Source organism: Acromyrmex echinatior, chromosome 2 (assembly GCF_024713525.1).
Source record: "Acromyrmex echinatior isolate Ae372 chromosome 2, ASM2471352v2, whole genome shotgun sequence".
Taxonomy (NCBI): Eukaryota; Metazoa; Arthropoda; class Insecta; order Hymenoptera; family Formicidae; genus Acromyrmex; species Acromyrmex echinatior.
The window spans coordinates 16696531-16719605 of record NC_141853.1 but is presented as its reverse complement, the minus strand read 5'-3'; the positions used below and the strand labels follow the sequence as shown (position 1 = coordinate 16719605).

General features: G+C 30.9%; 1 protein-coding gene and 1 long non-coding RNA gene across 3 annotated transcripts in view; one reads left to right on the top strand and one right to left on the bottom strand.

Annotated features, from left to right (window-relative positions):
- Positions 1-23075, bottom strand: part of LOC147910553 (uncharacterized) — a 126667-nt gene that overhangs the window by 25987 nt on the left and 77605 nt on the right. The gene's annotated exons all lie outside the window — the stretch shown is intronic.
- The window catches only part of rsh (Rap GTPase activating protein radish), a 135243-nt gene continuing 112843 nt past the window's right edge, over positions 676-23075 (top strand). The window contains exon 1 of the mRNA XM_011065438.2: positions 676-5378. The gene's annotated coding sequence lies outside the window, so the exon portion shown is untranslated. The remainder of the gene's footprint in view (positions 5379-23075) is intronic.

Below are 23075 nucleotides of genomic sequence, written 5' to 3'. Positions count from 1 at the left end.
TGATTAAGCAATCGTGCTGACTAATCAAAAAAGCCCAATATTAATTTTAATATAACACACTTACTAATTATTACCTACTAATTTACACGATACAGCCTCTTTCCATTCTTTCTCTAATTCTGACACACTGAAAAAAATGCATGTAAAATTATCTAAATGTGACTGGAAATTTTTTGGAAAAAGAATTTTCAGTCATATTCAGATAATTTTCTGGGTCATATACATTTCCATGTAAAATTACATACATTTTTTTCAGGGCGCGAATATCTGCAACTGGTTCTGAGAAGGCCGTATTTTAATTGCATCTTTCTCTTTTCACCTTGTCTGGTTGGCTTTAGACTGTTCTTTTTCGTTCTTCCACCTTTCGGGAGCAGGAACGTCGTCGACGCGGCGTCCTAATGGACGAGCGAGTCCCGCGTGGACATGAAAGATTCACGAGCGGACGCACCTCGTCGCAACTTTTTAATTAGATGATTTTTCTGAGAACATAGCTGCGTACAAGGGATGCAACGCATAACTGATGCGTGGTAGCTTAATGAGCGACGGCAAATGTCGGAAAAATGTATGGTGGATTTTCCATGACAAAGTAACGAAATCCGATTAGATTTAGCGAGAGCATTTTAGAGATTGAGAAAAAAATAGAAACCTGTATTTATGATACGTAGATTGAACTCTGATGGATATTAAAATTGAATTTTTTCGATTTTTTTTTCTCTATGGTGCATTGAATCCATGTAAATACTTTTCGACAAACTTGAAAGCGAAAATTTAATAAAGTTTTTTTTTGTTACTGCGTGCAATGTTTCATATGTAATTTTACACATTCCTGAAAATGGATGTAATTAATTGCATTAATTAAAATCTTTTATAAATAATTTAACTTATTAGAGGAATGAGATTCTATGATATCAGTTCATATTTTAGAGATTTAGTTCAAATTTAATTCAAAAAGAATTAACCGCTTTAACTTAAATGCTTTAAGAAGCATTCTATTAAAAGAGAAGAGTTTCGAATTTCTTGAATCAGGTTAAAAGAGGAAAATTCTATTTTTTCCATCATTCAACGTAGATGATCAATTTTATAGTACATGTATAAGTTGCTTTTTTTTTTGCTTCAGTTAACCCTGGAGTTCACTGCATAAATTCGCCTTTAATCTTGTCGCAGTTTTTTTTTTCTTTTATGACGTCTTCTAGATGCGTTGCTAGTATACATATACTATCGACTTATCTCATCCATTACAGAAGAATGCATAAGCTGTCGACTTGTAACGTTTTAGTACCTTTTAGTACGATACTAAAGTTTGATTCATCGCACCGTCTACGTAAACGAAATCGCGCCAGAGAGCTACCATTCGCACCGCTGTATATTTGGCAAATGAGCAAATATTTACGCTGCGTCTTGCACGAAACAAAGATTTAACGCTCTAGTTGCGCGGCGTTTAAGTTAATCCGACCGTATACGCAACCTAGCAACTTAATTTTTTCCCATTTGTTTCAAAGGTGCTTAGTTATGCATAAGTTATAAAACTAGACCGCACTTTATCATATTTCGTAAGACGCATTGTCCCTGAGAGAGAATTTTCTTGCGAAACAATTTGTTAAAGTTATAGAAAGTACGTCTGCAAAATAATTTATACACGTCTTATTTTAGATAAATGAAAAAATTGCAGTTGCACTTTGCAAGATACATCCTTAGAGAGAATATTATTATGAATATCCTGAAGAAATGTAGAAATATACAGTTTGCTGACAGCATTAATTAATTAAGATCTTACAGATTTACAATGTCAGTGTAAATGGAAACGCGGATATTCTCCCGGGAATATTATCGATAAACGACGACGATTCCCTCGGTAGAATGTCATCAGGAACTTAATCAAGATAACGGTCCTTTCTCGATGTTGTTTATATACAGATAAACAGCTCAAGAATAAAAATACGTACTTTTAAAAGATATAATAATAACAATTTGCATTTTTTTATTTCCTGCTTCTCTAATTTCTTGTTATATTTTGAATAATTGCTTAATTGATAAAATTTCTTCGCAGTTACATAATTTCTTTACATATTTTGTATAAAGAAAAAAAATTAAGATTTATATGTTTGACAATTCTAATCGTTTATCGAATTCCAAAGAATTTAGTTCTACTTTTCTCGGGGATTATAACAATGAAAGTAAAGAATTAAAGTATATGTAGCTGTAATAAATCACAGGTTCAAATTTATCCATATTGCCGATATATTATTAATATAACGTTTTAAGAAAGAAGTACACTGAATCAAAACTGTACATAAATATAATAAAATATTCATTGAATTAATGAAAATTGAATTGTCCAATGAATTCTTATAATGATTTTGATTATAAAACTATTATTAGAATTCATATGCAAGAATGCATAATTATGTAGCCATATTAATAAATCCAATTGTTGTATCGATGAATGAACTGAACATTAAGTAGCATTTAGTAGTCAGACATTAATTAGCGATCATTCATTAAACCAAAAATGACCAAAATTTTTTTTTCGTATAATTGCGAAGAAGTATAAATGTTTGTCGAGAAATTTACGAGCAATTAGAAGTGGAGAAATGTAATATAAACAATCATCTATAACGTAAAGCTTCTTATTAATTTTCCAGCATCAAAGAGTGCGCAATTTGTGGGTATCGAAAAGTCAGTTTTGAGGCAACTCTTTATAGCGCAGGCATCTCGCTGAATAATGCCAGTCATTATTTTCTTTCCTTGTACACGACCCTTCTCTTACAGGGGGAGCGGTTGAGAAAATGGTCGATTTTGTCTCCTGTAAATTACAGTATCAGATCTATCATAAATGAGCTCGTATGTAGCAAAATAAATCTGTTACAACTTTATGACGCCTTCTTGTTTTATCAGATAGCCACTTTATCGAGAGAACATGTTGTATTTCGAAGACGTAACAACGTGATAAGCCATACAAATGTGGAATTTATCAGATTAATTAAATTTAATAGGAAAATGGTAGAAACGACGACACATAACTAATGTAATTAAAAACTTCCCTGATGCACCTCGACGTACATTATTGAATGCTTAAAAGCTATATTACGAAGTATTTCATTAATGGATAACAAAGTTCATTAATCTCATACAAATTGAAAAATGGACCTTGCGAAATTTCTCGACAACACCTCAATTATATTAACGAAGCTGTCCCAGGTGCCTATGACGCAATATTAAAATTTTGGTGTGTTATAAATATGGGAATTAGCCACAATTTTCAAAGGGACATCTCGGGAAATCCTGCTGTTATCCGTTTTGCCTGTAGGATTTGTTTTTTTATTAGAAATTATATTTGATGAATTCGCATGACTATTATTTGTCTCGAATAGCATTCTAACACAAAAATGTTAATTTTAACATTTTTGCATGTCTCAGAAAGTCCACTAAATGTCTTTAAATTAAAATTAACATTTTATTTTTTACAGTGTAAAAATGCTATTTCACACGTAACCTCTTCAGATATCGCACGTAACCTCTCCAGATTGGAAATTCCCTCGATGTATTTCGATTTCCAACTCGATTTTAAAGATTTAATGAGTCAAGCATAATTTTGACACCACATTGTTAAATTTTGAATAAGAGTCTCGGAAGATATGAAACGCTTCGGAATTTTCGACCTTCATTTTGTATAGTTTCTTTTATCAACACGGACTTAATTTTTGTTTCGATAATTAGAAGCTTAGGAAATAAAACTTCGATCGAAGTTCAGAGAGATTTTATCTCTCCGATATATTCGTTCAATTACTGAAGTATTATATATTAATAAAAAAGTTACAACGAACTTTACGGTTCCCTTAATCGACTTCGAATATATCAAAGAATATAACGTTATTAAAATTAAAATTAATTATCTCATTATTCATGTAAATATATAGAATTTGTATTAAAATAATATAATTTATATTACTATATCATTCATAATATTTTTATAAATAAAAATAAAAGGAGATAAAATTTATTAACCTATCATTTTTATATAAATTTTTGTATAAAATGATTATATTCTCTTGTTCTCATTCATAAAAAATAATAGTAATATAATAATATAAATTAAATTATCTATAATTATGTTAAAGAAACTCATTCACAATTACCATTTGATTGTAATAATTCCATGTCCTTTTGAACTTTGCATGTTGAAATAAATGAAAAAAGCAAATGTAAATACGGGTACCAGGTCGTACCATTAATTAATTGTCGACGTAATACTTGGTATATTTCAGGGAAAATATCCTGTGCGATATAGGCATAGACATCAAATGCAATATCGTTCGACGAATACAATATCATTGTACAATTAATAATCAAATATTTGCTTACTTTACGCAATATTAGCCCTTTATCAGAATTCTCTTTTTGATATACGAGAAGTTAAATGAATTCATTTTTCGCTCATTATAGTTAAATATGAGAAAACGAGAGAAAGAGATTAATGAAATATACGCACGATGCACATGAAACAATTGGTCATAAAATATTTTCTATGGTGTTATTATTAAACTAGAGGAATCGTTGCAGCGAATTTATGATATAATTTCTACTGTGTGCACCGCGCATACGAATTCGATAAAAACTGTGTATCACAGTACATTTATATCTCTATCGTTGGAAATCATAGTAAGCGTACAGAGTATAATTCTTTCCTATCAACGAATGCATTGTTAGAAATTCGTCGCACGGATGCATGTGATAGTTTTTTTCATTAATTTCTGCTATCGCAGAAATTATATATTTTATGTTCGAATATATTTTCAAATGGGGAGATTCGAATAAAATAAATTTTCAAATGTAAATATTTTCAAAGAGGATTATAATAAAATAAAAAAAAAAATAAATGATATGCTATAATTCGAAGATATAATTAACTCTAATTAATTCTCATTATAATTCAATTAGTCTTTGTGAAATTGAACTTTCGTTTAAAATTTCGCTAAAAATTCTAAAGAAAAAAATAAATCGACCGCCTCTATCCTCAGTCAAAAGAAATATATTTTTGCCCACGTACAAAACATTTATTCGTATGTCACATTATACCGCTGCAAGCCCGATCCCTTCGCTTCGTTTTCCCAGCCACCACGTCCACCTATCAGTCCTGAGGAAAGTCTCATCCCTTCATCGGCCTCCAGCCACCCTCTATCCGCTCCCATCGTGCAGCCCATATCAACCCCTGCGCCCCTTCTCTAGCCGTGTATACATGTAAACGCAGAGGGGATGGAAAGCACGTCTGCGCGATGAGGACCGGGATAGCAGTGAGCCTCTTTCGCGGGGGATCCGACGTGCTTTTCCACCCTCGACGACGACAGTCCTGCCGCATCGCCAAAACGTACCACACAATCGTGAGTAAATTTGCACATTCGCTGATCTCTCGCTCATTTCTCCTCTGTCTCTCTTTCTCCGTCCCTCTTTCTCTTTCAGCCGTTTTTTTACGATGATTCTCCGGTATCTTCGTATCTCTTTATCTTTTTTCGTTTTTACTTCATCATTTTGTTTTTCTCTTCATTTTCCTCTATTTCACATCTTTTACTTTATTCATCACCGTAATTTTATCCGTAATTTTATCTCTCGTATATCCAGTGTCCGTGAAGGGGTCTCGTGGTACGCGCGTGGTACGCGAAATTTTCTGCCGTTTTATTTCCGCACCGGACCGGAAGACATCGGATAAAATACGCTTCGTGTAGCTTATGATTGTAGGAATAACGGAGACGATTGTAGAAAGCGACTTTAGAGCGTCGATAATGTGCGAGTTATAAAGCCTTTCATTTCGTTGGTCCAAGAGATTTACCGCTGTAAATCTTACCGGAATAATCTGCGAGTTTACACTGAAGTGCAGGACATTACGTGAAACAATTTTACGTTATTTGCCATTATTATAAAGTAGAAATGACCTTAGACTTTAAAGGAGAAATGATTCCAGAGAATGAGATTGGTAGCGAATTACGTGCAAGTCGTAAAACTTCGTTTCTTTGTTCAGGACTTGCTGCTGTTTTCATCGGCGGCAAGTCGTTTTCTTGATTGCTGAAGCATTCTTATAGTTGAGTGCTGTATAAAACAAATTTTTATATCATTTACCATCGTAAAAGACTTAAAGATTCTTAAAATTCGCGCATAGTTGCGTTTACTTATCTCTTGTAACTTTAATGTCATTATTATGTTTCTGTAAAAAGTGTGTTCGAAAATCATTATACAAATAAAGAAAAAAACTAAAATTCTTCTATTTTTTTCTTTTGCTTTGCTCGTCTTACTTAATCTTCTCTTACTTATTTAAGAAATTTCATCAAGTTAAAAATTCAATTGTTTGTTAAATTATTAAGATGCTACACAAAGTTTTGTAATAATTTTTAAGTTAAGATAAAAGAAACAAAATTTTGAAGATTCAAAGAAAATCAATCTTCTTTTAAGTAAATTTTATTCGACAAATCAGACGAAATTTATTCGACAATATCAGACGAAAAGTATCTTTCTAAATCAACGATGGATGTACGTGAAGTTTGTAGATCTTAAGTTATTGATCGTGACGTTATCCGGTAAGCTAAATTCGGACAAAGTTGGTAATAAAGTCTTCGTGGAAATATTTTCAAACTCGAGTAACGATCATAAACCAGCTTTATATTAGAAACATAGTTATCTATATCCAACGGTTTGCTGCTCGTCTGTTCTTCATTCCTAAAAAGTTACTTAAAATGCAATAAAAATATCCAATTTATATTTTCGCAACACTGCATATTTTAATTTCTAAAATATAATAAAAGCAACGAAACAAAAATCGTATGAAAAAAATAGATCGTCCAGGTAGAATATCAAAATATGACTAAAAACTCGTAGCTTTTTGTATGCTGATATTTTTATAAGATAAATGAAAATTAGTAGTATGTAAATATATCAACTAATTCTTCTTAAGAAAGAAAATTTATATAAAAAAATTATACACAAGAAAAATTGTAATTTAAATAACAAAATAAAATGTATCTCAAAGGCGCATTATCAAGTTTAACGTGAAATAATCACGAATGAAATGAAATTTAAAGATTTTTCACCACGCACATATTATAATACATTACACAGAGTCGTGTCGCACAAATAATTTGTCAATTATGATGGTAGAATCATCACGAATATATTATATTATTACGTTATAACGACAGTATTGCATTGCATTGATCGATAGTGAAGAAATAAAGATTTCCTGCTTCAGGTGCAGTCACAGTTGTTCGAAGTTCCGGACGATCAAGGAAACGAAGTTAAGACGAGCGCGAGATTGTGTTACGCTATATTGAATATCTCTTTCTTTATCGCCGCGGAAGAAACCTGATCGCCTACCACGAGTCCCACTTCTGTTCAAATTCATAAGACCATCTTCATAAATTGTGCAAGATATTATACAGAGTGTTCCAAAACCTTCGGATGTCTTTTAAATCACCAATTTTTTGGAAAAAGGAGCCGATTTTTTTAAAACAAGAATACCGAAAAAGATATTGCTGACTATATTTTTGTCGTTACAAATTTTTTTGAATATTTAAAATTAAAATTCTATTAAAATAAAATATAATTAAAATTATAATTAAAAATATATGATGTTTTGTTGTATAATTTTTATTTCAAAATTTAATCAAAAAATTCTATTTTTCATTTAATTAAAAATTAATTTATTAAGTTATTAAAAAAACACCTGGTTTTGGAGCACCCTAGATATACAAACCGAAAGCTTGAACCCCTTTCACGATACAATGTTCCCCTATGTATATCTGGATGTCAATCATAGTAAATATTTAACAATAAGCACCAAATCCCACTTATGTATGTGGCCGTTATAGTTATCCCATAAAACAAAATATTCTATTAAAATGACAGATATATAATTTGCATACAGGTAAAATATTTGCCACATGTAAAATATCTATTATTTTATATATATAAAATGTTCAAAATTTCGCAGATAATACATCTGTGATTATAATTATATATGATTAACTCTCAACTATTATGGTTGGAGCGCGAAGTAATTACGTTATGTAAGTTAAACTCACTGTGACAAAAAGCGACGTTGTATTAATTTTGTGTTAATTGCTTTTAACAATTCGCCTTTATGGCGAACAGACAAAAGTAGGTTACGCATGAAAATGGGAAAAAAGATTGGGAAAAACGATTGGGAAAAACAATAAGCCAAAAAGCTTTTAATATCGATATAAAAGATCTATAACGTTGAAATTAATTTCGATATTATCATAATAATTGGGGGTTAAAACATACATCAATGATAGTGCTTAATTTGAATCCACCTTCGGTAACGAACAATTCATTACACGGATATCAGCCAGGACAGAATATCACGGAATATTACAGGGCAGGTAGATATAATATGCATCTCTATACAAAACACGATATAGATTACCGATAATAATTGTTCGGCAAAATTTCATTGACGCAGGGGGAACTTTATGCGAAGGTTAAGCTAATAATATAACCTAATATTATACTCTCGCCAGGACTTTAAAAAAGATCATTCGAGTGTCCGTTATTTCATTATAAACTTTAGTGCCTCACTACAAAATCACGACCTCCTTTGTTTCAAACTGCTATTTGGAGATTTGTTATTGTATAATTAATCGATTGATCAATATTTGTTTCACAATTTCATATTAAAATTACGCATTATTCCCTTTAACGTAAATTATTAATCTTTAACTACTATATTGTAACGATTAGTCAATTTGTTGTATACGCGCCTCAATAAATACATAATATAATTTATATCTTAACAGAAATTGGAAAATATTATTGATGTATATTATTTTTCTTTAATTGTTATCATAATAAATAAAAAATATTTTATTTAAAAATATTGGAGAAGTAAAAAAACAAATAAATTTTATTCCATGTTTCGTACAATATTTAATATATTTTTTTGCTCTATTGCAGCAGTTGAAAATTAACAAAAATATATTTCTGTATTTAAAAGATTAATTTGAAATTTATCTTTATCTTTAAAAATGACGTGATCTTTTAATTGGAATTTAAAATTAGGTAGGATTCGTTACTGACAATTTTGACAGAGAATTAGAACAAAGGTGATTGACGAAATAGATTCGTCAATTTTTACGTATCGTTGTATCGCAAAGAGGATGTCAAGCAATACTATAAACAAGATCAAAATGATGCGCCGATGAACTTTATATCCTCAAAATGGATGAAACAGTGACTCTATCTATTGTGGCTCGCGATTTATCTAGCTTATCGCTGTTTTGATCCGCGTCTATTTATTTCCCCATGCAAGTCGTACATTTCCTCCAATGACACAATCACTGTAATTCGTATATGAGCTATTTTCAAAGATGGGATATTTACGCTTGAGACGAATACAATGTATAGAAATAAAAGGTGTTGGTGCTACTACGATTGCTGACGACGACGACGAGGACGATGAGGACGATAACAATAATGACGACGTGCGCGACAATGCGGTGTATATAACGGATCAGTATCGCAATAACCTGCCAATATTGACTCGATATTTCCGTAATGCATCGTCGGCTCTCGATATCAATACGCAAAATCGCGGACAAATATTGACTGGAAAATATTATGTCGTCATAGTCGGTTGGATGACTTTATTGATAGATGAGCAGTTGAGTAAATAAGGATAACGTAATGATTCTCGGACGCGTTTCTCTTCGAATTCTCCTTCAACAAGCGATCATGGAGCACCGAGAACGATGCACGTAGCTTATTTTGAAGCTAAGATAAAGCATCTGTTAAAAAATATTTTTATCATAACATTTCTTACGGGATCTTACATATCGTTTTCAAATAAATAATTCATAATAAGAATTGAAATCTTGAAGCATAAAATGGAAAATTCTATAAAAAGTTTGTTTCTATGTTTAAAACGTATTATCTTCGTACTTGTTTCGTAGTTGCTTTGCAGTTGCTTGAGATTCGAAGAGACTGCTTGATCGCTCTTGTCAGTCATGCCACGTTGCGGAAAAGTAGATGAAGTTTGTTCTCTTAAGCGAAAAGACGGAAAAGTGCAATTTATGACGCTTCTTTATTGCTCTCTTCCTCCTCCCCTCATCATTTCTCGTTGATAAAGTATTTACGCGTAGATACATCACATAGATAGGGTATCGAGGCTTGCCGAATCAGCCGTGATAAAAGTGTAGCACGTGTCATCATGTGGATTTGTTCCGGCGAATAAGCAGAAATCTATCAGAAGGGGACGAAAAGAGGAAAAAATGCTGGTCGTGAAGTGCAAGGCTCATGGTATATCGGCAATTTATTCCTTGTTGGCCCTGCATCCTTTTGCAGCGTCGGTCCTTGCAGACTCCCTCGGGTGCCGGACAGGCCGTCGTTGAATATAAATTTAAGGATTAGTCTGGCGAGACGACGAAAAAGGCGATGTTTTAGAATCGGGACGAGTTAAGCCGGGGGCATACAGACGTTTCTGAATATGGAAATATCGATCAGGCGACTACGAAGAGCAATGCCTCTGTAAATGGGAGACGCCGGGAGATCTGTCTGAGAGAGGTCACGTTACATTTGCGCAGAGATTTTTCATAGACGAGGTAAACGAGGTGCTATTCTCACTACGCCGAGAAATGATGTATGATTCCTGCGTGTAGCATAGTGTCGATCGCATTATAGATTCTGTCACGTTTGCTCGTAAATTATTGCCTCGCGTGCTGTATATATATATATTTTTTTAAAGAATTTAGTATCCATTCGTTAATCAACATCTATGATATTGCGATGTTATCGTCGTAGTCTTTTTTTGCGATGAAATAAAATCGATCAACTGATCTTTTTGGTAGGAGAAATATTAGAATATAGAAGCAACAAAAAGAACCATAAATTATATGATATAAAAATTGGAAATTAAAATTATTTCGGAACAGTTCATTTTGTGTCATTGTAAATTGTAGTGAGTATCCAAGTTATATTTCCGGCACGCAAAAATCTGTTTTCCAAAAATTCTCATGTACGCGCATACTAGGTATTGTACGGCGGCTTGTTTTCGCTTTTCACAAAAAATATTGACCATAACACCAAACATAATTCCATTTTTTTTAAATATAAAAGATACACAATTCAACAGCGAACATATCGCGGGTTTACGAGAAAAGAGCATTACATGAAAAAACATACTTGCATTTGTGACAAATGGAGATTTCAATTTTGTGATAAATGATGGATTTCTGAAAATCTGTGTAGCACAGTTATAAAATATTAAGACAACTAAAATTTTAATTAAATGTTTTTTTTTCTTTTTTACTTATTCATTTTACTTATAGTAATTCTTTAATAAAAAATTAAAAGTTAAAAATATTGATACATTTTGCGTAAAATAAAATATTTAGAGAAATTTTTCTTTTTTAAGCTTTCAATACTGCAGAGTTCTCTCGCGTACAAATACATTTTTTTTATTATTTTATTATTTTACGCTTTCGAGATCTGATATTAGAATCAAAGATATCCTGATCGATTACAGGCCGATCTGTTATTTCGAGCTAATCTGTGACATATACGGAAGTTTATCAAAAAGGACAGTCGCATGTTTTCGTCTGTCATGGTGTTTTTCCCTATAAATCCATATGTGATATCCAATAGCACTTTATACCTGGCGAGACGCACTCGATTTACTGAAAGCGAAGTTGCGTTATACGCAGGTGTCGTATCCGGCGGTGGTCCGGTCGAAGTATTGTTCTCTGTGAAAAGCAAAAGCGAATTGCGCCCCGGTTTCGCTCCAGTATCGACCGCTTAGGCTCGTCACTACATCCCGCTACTATTGCAGATTCCGGTTATGCAATGGTGTTTGCGATGCGATAGCTTCGGTGTTCGCAACCATAAGCTCGGGTCTATACACGCAGATCGACGGCGATGGTAGGATTTATAAAGAACGACAAGCACAATGAAACATGCGTTTCTACGCGGAATTATACCGTACGTGATTTGTATGACAGCAATCATAGCATCGTAATCATAATGCATTAATAATAATCTCAAAGCGCGATTCGTTGATTAAAATAAATCGCCAGTACATACAAATTGGAAAATTTGTGTTAAATTTAATATATTTTACGTGTTTCAAACGGTCACTCAAATTTTTTATAAATTTTTACACAATACGTTAGAAAGTAACATAAACTTGTAAAAAGATTAATACAAAAAATATACTGATCGTACTGTAAAAACGTGTTATACTATAACTGACACAATTTATAAGCGAATTGTGGAAATTTCACATTGTGGATTTTTCACTAAACTTAACATTTGTGATATATTAAATTAATATGTATTGTATGCATTTACACATAAATTGTGTTATTTATTATGTTAAAGTAACACTCTGTGTCAAAAATTCAATACAAATTTTTTATTCACGAGGTGAGTAGACCGTTTTTAATTAATCATGACAATCTTAGACTGATTTTTTTTTATTATGAATGCCGATTGAAGTTTATCGCGAATTTCGACCACTTTTGTGAATCACAGTTAGATTAATTTTTTCTCCAACATTTGTTGTATGACGTCCAGCTTTTATTGCGTTACCGTAGCGCCTCCAAAGTAATCTTTCAAAAAGTAACGAGTTACAGGCATTTATGTAATGCGGATGCTTCGCGAGAACACGAAGTGCGAGTTGTCGCGTTTTCTTTGATCGACGATGCGAGATCAAAGCTACGTTCCTCCGAAGCGTAGCCCTCGTTATCACGGCGACGTAAACACACACCTCGGCATTCTCTCGAGGTCGTTTTAGCATTATATGCTGAGTAACAGCATGCCACCATGATAACGTATATCTACGACGTTTTCAAGAGAAATAGAAAATGCTGAAGCAAATACAAGAACTTACAATTACATTTTGCGGAGTTACAATAAGCTGCGAAAAGGTGTATTCTAAAATAAAAACAATAAAGTAATCGGATTTAGTAATTATAATAATTAAACGCGTAATTAAATTAGTATTTTCTCTTTTTTTCTTCGTCAAAGTTTCTTCATGTTATTTCTGAAAATATATGAAACGCTATTAACTTATATTATTATATCAATTATAGCGTTTTCTTATTGTCGGAAATAAAAATATAAAGATTATATTTTGATAATTTATTGCCAGTCAAAATTCAAATTCACGGAAATTTTATAGTTTCGACAAGAAGAGAGACGGGATTTTAGATTAACGTAAATTCGATCGATAAAGGGACCCGAGGTGCTTAATTGCCGCAAAGTTTTTCGATCAACCATGTAATCCATGCGTTCGATTTTTGAAGCGGATGTAAAGGTGCAATTCACCAGTAAGTGTTTACCTTTTTTCATCGAGAGAGTACAATTTTACTATTTAAATTCCAAAAAAATATGTCATATATTGCGTTAAACATTTCTATTATCGTACGACGGTACTTTATTTCGCAAGTTCGCAACATTTCCTCCGTAATATACTGCAACAATATTCGCGTAAAAAATGTACAACCGTTATTCCTGAATTTTCTTGAAACGTCTCTCTCACGCGTTTTTCGTAGCAAATATTCTTACATCTCGTAATAAATAACAGAATTGTCCGATTAAACTAAGAATGTCGTGCAATACAACGAATTGCTACAAGTTCCACGCATATATTATATTTGTTTTCGACACTAGCAAACGTAAGATAGAAGACACTGAATTATTTGCTTTCTATAGTTGTTCTTGCAACTCTTTAATTAATTGAAAAATAATTGCTTTTGTTAATGGATCATTTAAATAACCAAGTAAACGGGTGAAATGGAAGTGGCAGAAGAGATGCCGTGTGCCACTTGTTGTTCCGACCAGCCGCAGAGAACTAGAACGTTTTAATTAGTGTGCACGTGTCTAGTAACGAAGTTGTCCCGTCGCTTAACAGGTGCGCATGTGTGTGTGTGTGTGTGTGTGTGTGTGTGTGTGTGTGTGTGTGTGTGTGAGTGTGCATGCTGTGATAGGCATTGACATTTCTCTGTTCTCCTCCACGTTACACGGTAAAAAAGTTTGCAAATGCACCACCGATATGTAGGCGGTGCCGGGAAATTTATGCGTTTATAGTTAGAAAGAGTAATTATCGTAAGATGTAAGAACACTCAACGTATTTATGCATCATTATTTTTTTATGCAGTTACTTTACGCATCGTTTGCTATACTTTATCGAGTAAAGAATATAGTCACATATTAAATAGGCTTGAAAATAGTAATGTAATTTAATATATAAATATAAAAACTTGGAACATATTAATTCTCGTGCATAATTATCTTATCTCGACGTGATATAAATTTTTAAATCTTTATTTAACAAACTAATAATAATAATAATAGCCGGAAAAAGTTTGCGTTAAGCAATTTTTTTTAAATATTCAATATTTAAAATTCAATATTTAATATTCCTTAGAGTACAATAGGTTATTTGACATATTATGTCGCCAGTGAGGTTGAATTTTTTCTTTTTCTAAAAATTTATTTCTCCTCATTTTTCTATTCTCTCTATTAATATCTTTTTTGGATTAAAGGATCCGCAAGATGAATATCTTCGGTGATGAATACCTTTAATTATTGTTATCGAATATAATCGACTAGTGAGAAGTTTCAGCAGGAATATGACGTGCGAGACGCGTTAATGAACTGTCACAGCGTAATTTCGGGCGGCAGCGAAACGGTACATTATTTCCGCGATTACAAATGGAAACGGCAGTTATAGAGGGTGCGGCAGTGCTTTGCCGGTCGCAAATTTTTTGCAAAGCGCTAATAACGATGTTTCACAATAAACAAACACATAGGCGTTTTGGGCGTGTTCGTTTTAATATGTTAATGCGCAAATGAAATAAATTTTATTATGATCACGGCCGTACGGATTTCCATCGTACAAAACGACATCCGTTTATATTGGCTCCGAGCATATTGACGGTAATCACATGATATTGTGATTGGAAATTGTCAACATGTCAGCAATGGGTGTTCTCGAAACGTTTATTTGTCGCATTTACGCGCGATCATCGCGCTGTCACTAGCAATTAATCACTTCGTTCGGCCAAATTCGGACGGATCATTTAATTGTGTAATTGTAAGAGAATTTGCTCGCACTCGCTCGCAATAATCGTTACAACGTCACTAACATAAATAGGTATATTTTGCCTTTTATATTTTTACCTCTAATCCTCAAATATTAATTTATTATTCGAAAAAAAGAACTGTAAAAAAGATATATTAAATAATCTTTTAAATAAAGAGCGGAGTCTCTATAAAATTAATTATAGATATCAAAAATTTACACACACACACACACACACACACACACACATAGAGTCTTCGGATTATTCATATCTTTCTTCATCAGTAAATTCTTTAATTCGGAATCACTTTTTCCAATAAAAGTTTAATTGAATTATTCATCTTTCTTTTATAATATTTTAATACTTATAATATTTAATAATACTTTCCCCGATAAATTCTATAATTAAATTCACGAAAATTGATATCTATAAGTTATGAAATTTTCCTCATTTATTCATTTTATCATCGATTAAATTTACGAATTTATGCATACGTTCATTAGCTCTCTAATTTACAGTACCTCGAATACAGGCTAATCGATAGGACACTATCTCTTTTTTCATGATGTGATATACGATATCGGAATAATGTCGATGATAATTATCGTGCCATGCTATTATAATACGCAAACGAGATGGACACATAATCGCACTGCAATTTCTCTAAACCAAGGACGTATTTTCTTCAATCGGCTTATTTTCGTTCTTTTCGCATATCGGGAAGAGGGAGAGTGAGAATTTATAATTATCACACCGTCGCAGGGTTTTATCAAAGCGTATTCTCGCCAATATTGACTATACCTGTTAGTCTATCACCATTATCCATTAATTGATGCTAAGTAGGTTGGATGAACGGCGCTGCAACAAGACAAAATAAAGTTGTTCTGCGCAACGTGTGACCCTCACAGCTATCTTTTTTCTTTCCCTTTCGACTTGTTTGTTTCTCTCTCTTTCGTCATCATTCTCATGCCATTACGAATCGTCCTTGTTGATCGTTAACTGTCATCGTCGGCTTATTAATTCCAAAGCGTCAACCAACACCGTCGATAAATCACATTTCCTCCCGTTATTCGATTAGTGAGCTCTGCGCGGTTAATTAACGATCATCGAATTATCGAAGTAAAGAATCGGATAGATCCGAGGAACTCTCATAAAATCGAAACGTGACAGCGATTACAATGTGGAATTCACGAGAAGTTGCAATTCAAATTGATTTTTGTCGTCACATTCCGTGTTATTAAAACGCAGGGTTAGTAAAAAACATGTTTTAAACAATTTAAAACATGCTAAATTAATGTTTTTAATATGTTTTAAATATGTTTTTTTATAATAGTTTAAAGCATATTTGAAATATTAAAAACATATTTAAGAGACACCTTTATTAATTAATGGAAAATATTAGACATCCTTATTAATTAATGGAAAATTTATTTATCAATAAATAAATTTTTCATTAATATATTATTTTTATCTTTTAAAGTCGAATTCTTTGAAGTTGAATCCTTCTATTTTTATATTTATTGGTTTCGAATAAAAAATTTTTTTTAAATATATATATATATATAAAAGATTCAGCTAGATGTTTAAGGCTTCGATTTTTAATTTGTGTTATCACACACACACATGCGCACGCGCGCGCGCGCGCACGCACGCACGCACGCACGCACACACACACACACACACACACATATACAGTCCTGTAATATATTATATTTTTTAAATAAATTTATTATATTGGATTGGAACAAAAGTTCTCAGCACTACTACATTTACAAAAATCAATACAAAAAAATCTTGGAAACAAAAAAATTTTGTAGGGAAAACTTTAATCTTCCACGTTAGAAAGTTGAAAATTTTAGCAGGCACATGACAAGCCCACAAAATAAGAAGGAAATTTCCCATTTTATTCAGCTTGTTTTCTATATGTAAAAGTTATCAAATTCACATAAACTCAAAAGACATAATAACTTTTCAAAAGTAGAGATTTTATGCTTTAAAACCCTACTTTAAAATTTAAATTTCATTCATTTTTAACAAAGTTACAACTGCTTGAATTTTGAATATATATTCAATTGATGTAAAATAGATATAAATTAGTTTTATACAGATTACCATTACAAAGTTTCGTAATGTGCGATAATATAACTACTTTGATATTTTTAATATCAATTTGTCGTGCGCAACTTTGCTTTGTTCATTATTTTATAATTAATTAAAATATACACATTAAAGCTATAGGAAAGTAATATCATGTGTATAAGAGAGCATAAAAAGAAAACAAATTTCCTCTTTTTATTTAAAAGAGAATTTGTCTTCGTTATTATCTTTATATATGAGACACTGTTGCTTTTTAGCCATTAAATTGGTTAAAAAGTCAGTGCAAATGAACGAATTTTTCGTGAGGAAAGCTGAGTAAAAAATTTAAAATAGATTGCTAATAAATATCTGTACAGTAATAAAGGAATGTAAGCAGAAATATCATATTTACATTTCATTTTTAGGTTTTTTTCAATTTATCGATCAGATGCTTTCCAATTTCTGCGCTTTCGTTAGTCAAACATATATCGTAAAATAGAGAAATGTATCACAAGTATGTATAAATAATAAAAATATATAACATATATTTTTTATAACATATGTATTAGGTGTTGGAATTAATTCGTAGCGTTTTTTAATGAAAGAATGTTATTTATTTCACATGAGCATTAAAAAATACATTAATGAAAGTACTTCCCATCACTTGTAAAACGCTACGAATTAATTCCAACACCTAATATATAAAATGTGGAGATATAAAATAAATTTCTATTTTATTTCTTTATTATTACTTATTATTAGATATTATCTGCAAAAATGTTTAAACATAAAAATAAAATAAAGATAAAAATAAAAATAATATTAAAATTTGCAAAGTGATTAAAAAATATTTTATTAGTATATATTTCATATATATCTCCGTGGGAAGAATTGAATTTAGTTACAAAGCTCTCTTTTTTGCTTCGCCGTCATTGGAATCATTTTCTTAATTATTTTATTTCTATTTTTTGCTTCTCTTCAAACAAAAGAATCAACGATACGAAATAACTTCGCTTGTACTTTGAAACTTGTTTTTTTCGTGGCACAACAAAATTCAAGAAGACAAGAAGCCCGGTTGGTTTTCAATAGAACGCTGAAAGCACAGAAAAGGAGAAAACACTGATAAGAAGAAAAGGAATCTTTGTCGTATCTATCTCGATAGTTGAAGGTTATTCCTTGAACTCGTGTATTCCGATACTGATGTACTTTCAATTCGTTATAATTGAGTGCAATATCAAAGAAGAACAATCAAATAGCTCAATCGCGCATTTTTGTAATTTTAAGACCATCTCTTATAAAAAAGAAAAGTTCTGCAACAAAAATTGTTGAGTTGGAGGAAAAGTTCTGTGACATCTTGTTAATTCAAAATTATATATACATATCTTCGTTAAAAATGATCAAAATAAAAAAAGGCTTTTAAAGCTTAAAATCTCTTTTGAATGATTACTATATTTTTTGCATTTATGAGTTTTGTAATTTTTATATAGGTATAGAAAATTACGAGCTGAAAAAAAGAAAAATTTTTCTTCTCACTTTGTGAGTCTGTTACGTGCCAAAAAAATTTGCAAAAATTTTCAACTATCGTGAAAGTTTGGAGTTTTCTTTACAAAATTATTTTTTAAAAATGTTTCTACAATTTTTTGTTTTTGAGTTAAGGAAAAAGGAGCATTCTGACTTTGATTGCTCAAAATTCCATTAAAAATCATTATAGGTACTGCAATTAAGAAAAAACAGATTCTTAAAGCTGAAACGTTGCTCTATCGAATAGTATCATACTAATTTTTTAAATGTAAAATATATAGAAATTTTTTTTTGAGTTACAAATGTGATATTACTAGCCTTATATATGTATAATCATTGCACAATGGAAAAAAGTATCACATTTTTAACTCAAATGTACATATATTCTATTTGTTTAAAAATTGGCAATTACACCACATTTGATAACATTTCAGCTTTAAGAATCTCTTTTATTAATTACGGCACGATCATTTTTAACGGAATTATGAGTAATCAAAAAGAATGCTCTTTTATTTAATCCGCGTGTAATTTGGTAACAAAAAGTCATAGGATTTTTTTTTTAAAAACAAACTTTTAGGAAAAACTTTAAGCTTTCACGTCAGATAGTCGAAAATTTCGCAATATATATTCTGTATATAATTTTGAACTAACCAAATTCTGTAGAACTTTTTCTTCACTCCAATATTTTATGCTGATGACACAATAATTATAATAAATAGAAAATAAAATAGGACACGAAATAAATTAGAATATTATGATTATCCTGATATATCACTTTCAAGATTATTATCTAATTTGATAATATCCGACGATAATTTAATGATTCACAAGATAGTTCTTATTCTTTTACTCGCTTTTATAAATAAAACAAAATTCTGAACGGTCGGAAATTCCATCAGTTCTGGAATGCAGAAGACGAGATAGAGATACAGCTTGTCGAGCTATGCGAGATAGTTGCACTCGGTTTTTATATCTGACACTTAAACTGTGAAAACATTCATTCTCTTAGTTAGAAAATAACATAACGCATTTTGACGAAAATGCAGTTTCTTTTCATAACACCCCAACTGTTTAGTAAAATATTAAACAAATATTTAATATGCAATTTTTAATATTAAATAATTTTTAATATTAAATAATTATTTCCTTAAATTATCAGCACAAAATTAATTAAAAGTATTCAATCTCTTACTTAAAATGTCTTTCGATATATCGGATAGTATAAGTTATCGGAAAAACAAATGTTTTATGTTCATAAACTATTGGAGAAGCATCACAATATTCATATTTTTATCAAGAAAAAATTAAAAATTAAAAATTAATTAAATATTAATTAAAAATTAATCCAGAAATTTAATTATCGTTCAGGTATATATCAGGTATATATTTTACAAATTCTGTAACTTATACATGTAGATAAATTACGCACTCGACTCGCTTTGTGGAAAGAAAACGCTTGAAACACGATTAAGTCCACGAAACTCGCGGTAAAAACTTCAGGAAATCGCGCGAGTAAAAAGAGGATACGAATGGCGTTTCCTGCTCCTGACAAATATCGTGGTGATGTGTCAAGTACAGGAGGTGAACAATTAAATTGTGCGCGTGCACAATCGAGTTTTCGAAATTGTAACGGAAAGCACCACGGAAATTGTAGATACGTCTCTTTTTGCGGTTATATATGTATGCGTTCCAATTATGTGCACGTACAATTATAGGTGAATGTGATTAATAATTGCCGTTCAACTGTCAAACATTTCACGTAGTTATGAAATTTTCGTTTCAATCTAATTTTAATTGGAATTGGAAAATAATAACATGATACATTCTTCAAAATTATCTGTGTATATCGGGTGAACTATATAGCTTAATATTATATGCTGTTAAATACTTTTTGTTAACAAATTCGAGAAATTAGTAAATGCGTATATATAATTGTCTATTGTTTTGAAAATATTATATATTAAGAAACCTACAATTATTCGTTTCTTGACAGAAAAAATTACATTACATAATTCTATTCTGATTAACATTCAGGTTAATATTCTGATTGCATGTATAAATATTAGGTGTTGGAATTAATTCGTAGCGTTTTACAAGTGATGGGAAGTACTTTCATTAATGTATTTTTTAATGCTCATGTGAAATAAATAACATTCTTTCATTAAAAACGCTACGAATTAATTCCAACACCTAATAATTAACGCGCAAAAATTTAATGTTTTAAATAAATAAATAATAATTCTATAATAACTTATGCAGAGTATTAAAATTGATAATTATTGGAACTTTGTCTTCAAATTACATACATAGTATCCGCGTAGTATTAATGGAATCTGTATCTAAAAGTGAAAATATTTATCTTTTTCTTGTACTTCAGAGAAGAAGTATCATGTTAGATCGCGAAGTTAACACGTCATATTTTCAATTTTGGTTTTTTAGTATAAAAAAATGTGGAAATCTTTTTTACTTTTACAAGAAACTGCTATGAAAACTACTACTAGAACTATCATAATTTTTTTTCATATTAATAAAACATCGTGCTAACTTCACGGATATTCAAAAGTAGATTCTGTGAAGTTAGTATGACATTCTATGAAATAATATTAAAAAATCTAGCATGATATCTGCTATATAAATACTGAATGATTTTTTAACACCTTATATAGGATAAATTTCAAATGTTCAGTGTTTTTCAAACTGATAATATATATGGGTAGAGAAATATAAAATGATTATTAGTTAGCAATTAAAGCTAGAACTATATTTTGTCGATAAATCCTGGATGTTTTTATACGACATTTGATATCTCGATATGTTTTAGAATTTCTCTGCTAAATTATTATACTTAGCTTAATAAATCGATAAAACAACCATTAACATCTTTCTTCTTTTGCAAAAAAAGAAATTTTATTCTTTTTTCTTCTCAGTTTATATTGGTTTTTCCTTTAAAAGTTAATACATTTCTGTAGTTAATTCTCTTCTATCAATACAATAATTTTTCATCTCTTTTCACTAGTATATGTATTTGATTCTAATGATACAAAAGTCTAAAAATAGTTTAACCAATAAATGTCTGACTCGAATAATCGGTTTTGATATGAATCGATCGCTATCAATTATGGTTTACGTTTACGCGAATGGTAGTGGGTAATATCGTTATATATTGCAGCAGTTGCAACAGGGTGCAGCTACTGTACGAAGAGCTTCGTTTATGACCGTCACCGATGCGTTCCGATACGTAAGTAATTAGATACCCGTAGTGGACGATCACTGGTGGTAAAGCAAGTGGACGGGTATCGTGTGTATGTACAAAGTGTTACATTGGATATCTCTAGAGAGGGTTTGCGATTACGTTTGCTGTCAAACGATCTATACTTATGTACATGTTAAGACGCGATCGAATATCGACGATATTTGAACTAGCTGTTGAATTAGCATTTTATCGATTCTCTTTCTAAGTTCCCTTTCTAAGTTTATCTCTTAGAGTATAATTCAATGAAGGTAGAGACAAAAGGTTTAGTTAAAGCTATTACATATTTATTAATAGTTATTATTAGGTGTTGGAATTAATTCGTAGCGTTTTTTAATGAAAGAATGTTATTTATTTCACATGAGCATTAAAAAATACATTAATGAAAGTACTTCCCATCACTTGTAAAACGCTACGAATTAATTCCAACACCTAATACATTATGCAGCTAAATAATATACATTATGTAAAAAAATTTGTAAAACTTCTTCCTTTTCTGGTAGTCCAGGTAATTTTATCTATAATAAATTTTAAAGTGATCAAATATCTTGCTGCTATTGAAATTTCTATTAAATTTCAAAATTTCCTTAACATTGCACGATATACATTTTTCTAATTTTCTATATTTTGGATTTGTTAGTATATGACATATTAAGTGTATTTATATTAATTTAATAAGTGAAAAGTATAATTAGCGTATTATGTTAATTAGCTACTATGAATTTTTTATTGATAAAAAATTTACTATATATCAAAATCCTTCACATAATAATTATTTTAATTAATAGTTAAATAACAGTTTGCAAGCGATGATTATTTGCATAGTTAAATAACAATTTGTGAATGTGTTATTATAGCTTTACTGCAAACTAATATGCGAGTTTACCGAGAAAATGCTATTTTACGTAGTTTTCTACAAGTTTCTATTTCGGGTTGTGTGTATACTCGATGTAATGTTTTTCATTAAAATATCCAGAAAATTCACTATGTGAATTTGTATCACACAACAGTGATGTAATGGAAGCGAATTGCATAGAGAATATAATATAATATAGAACTGAGATAATAATTTCTCATTAAATTATTTGTGCACATGTGACGTTTAAACAACTACAGAGTAACATGGTAAAAAGTAGTAAAAAGTA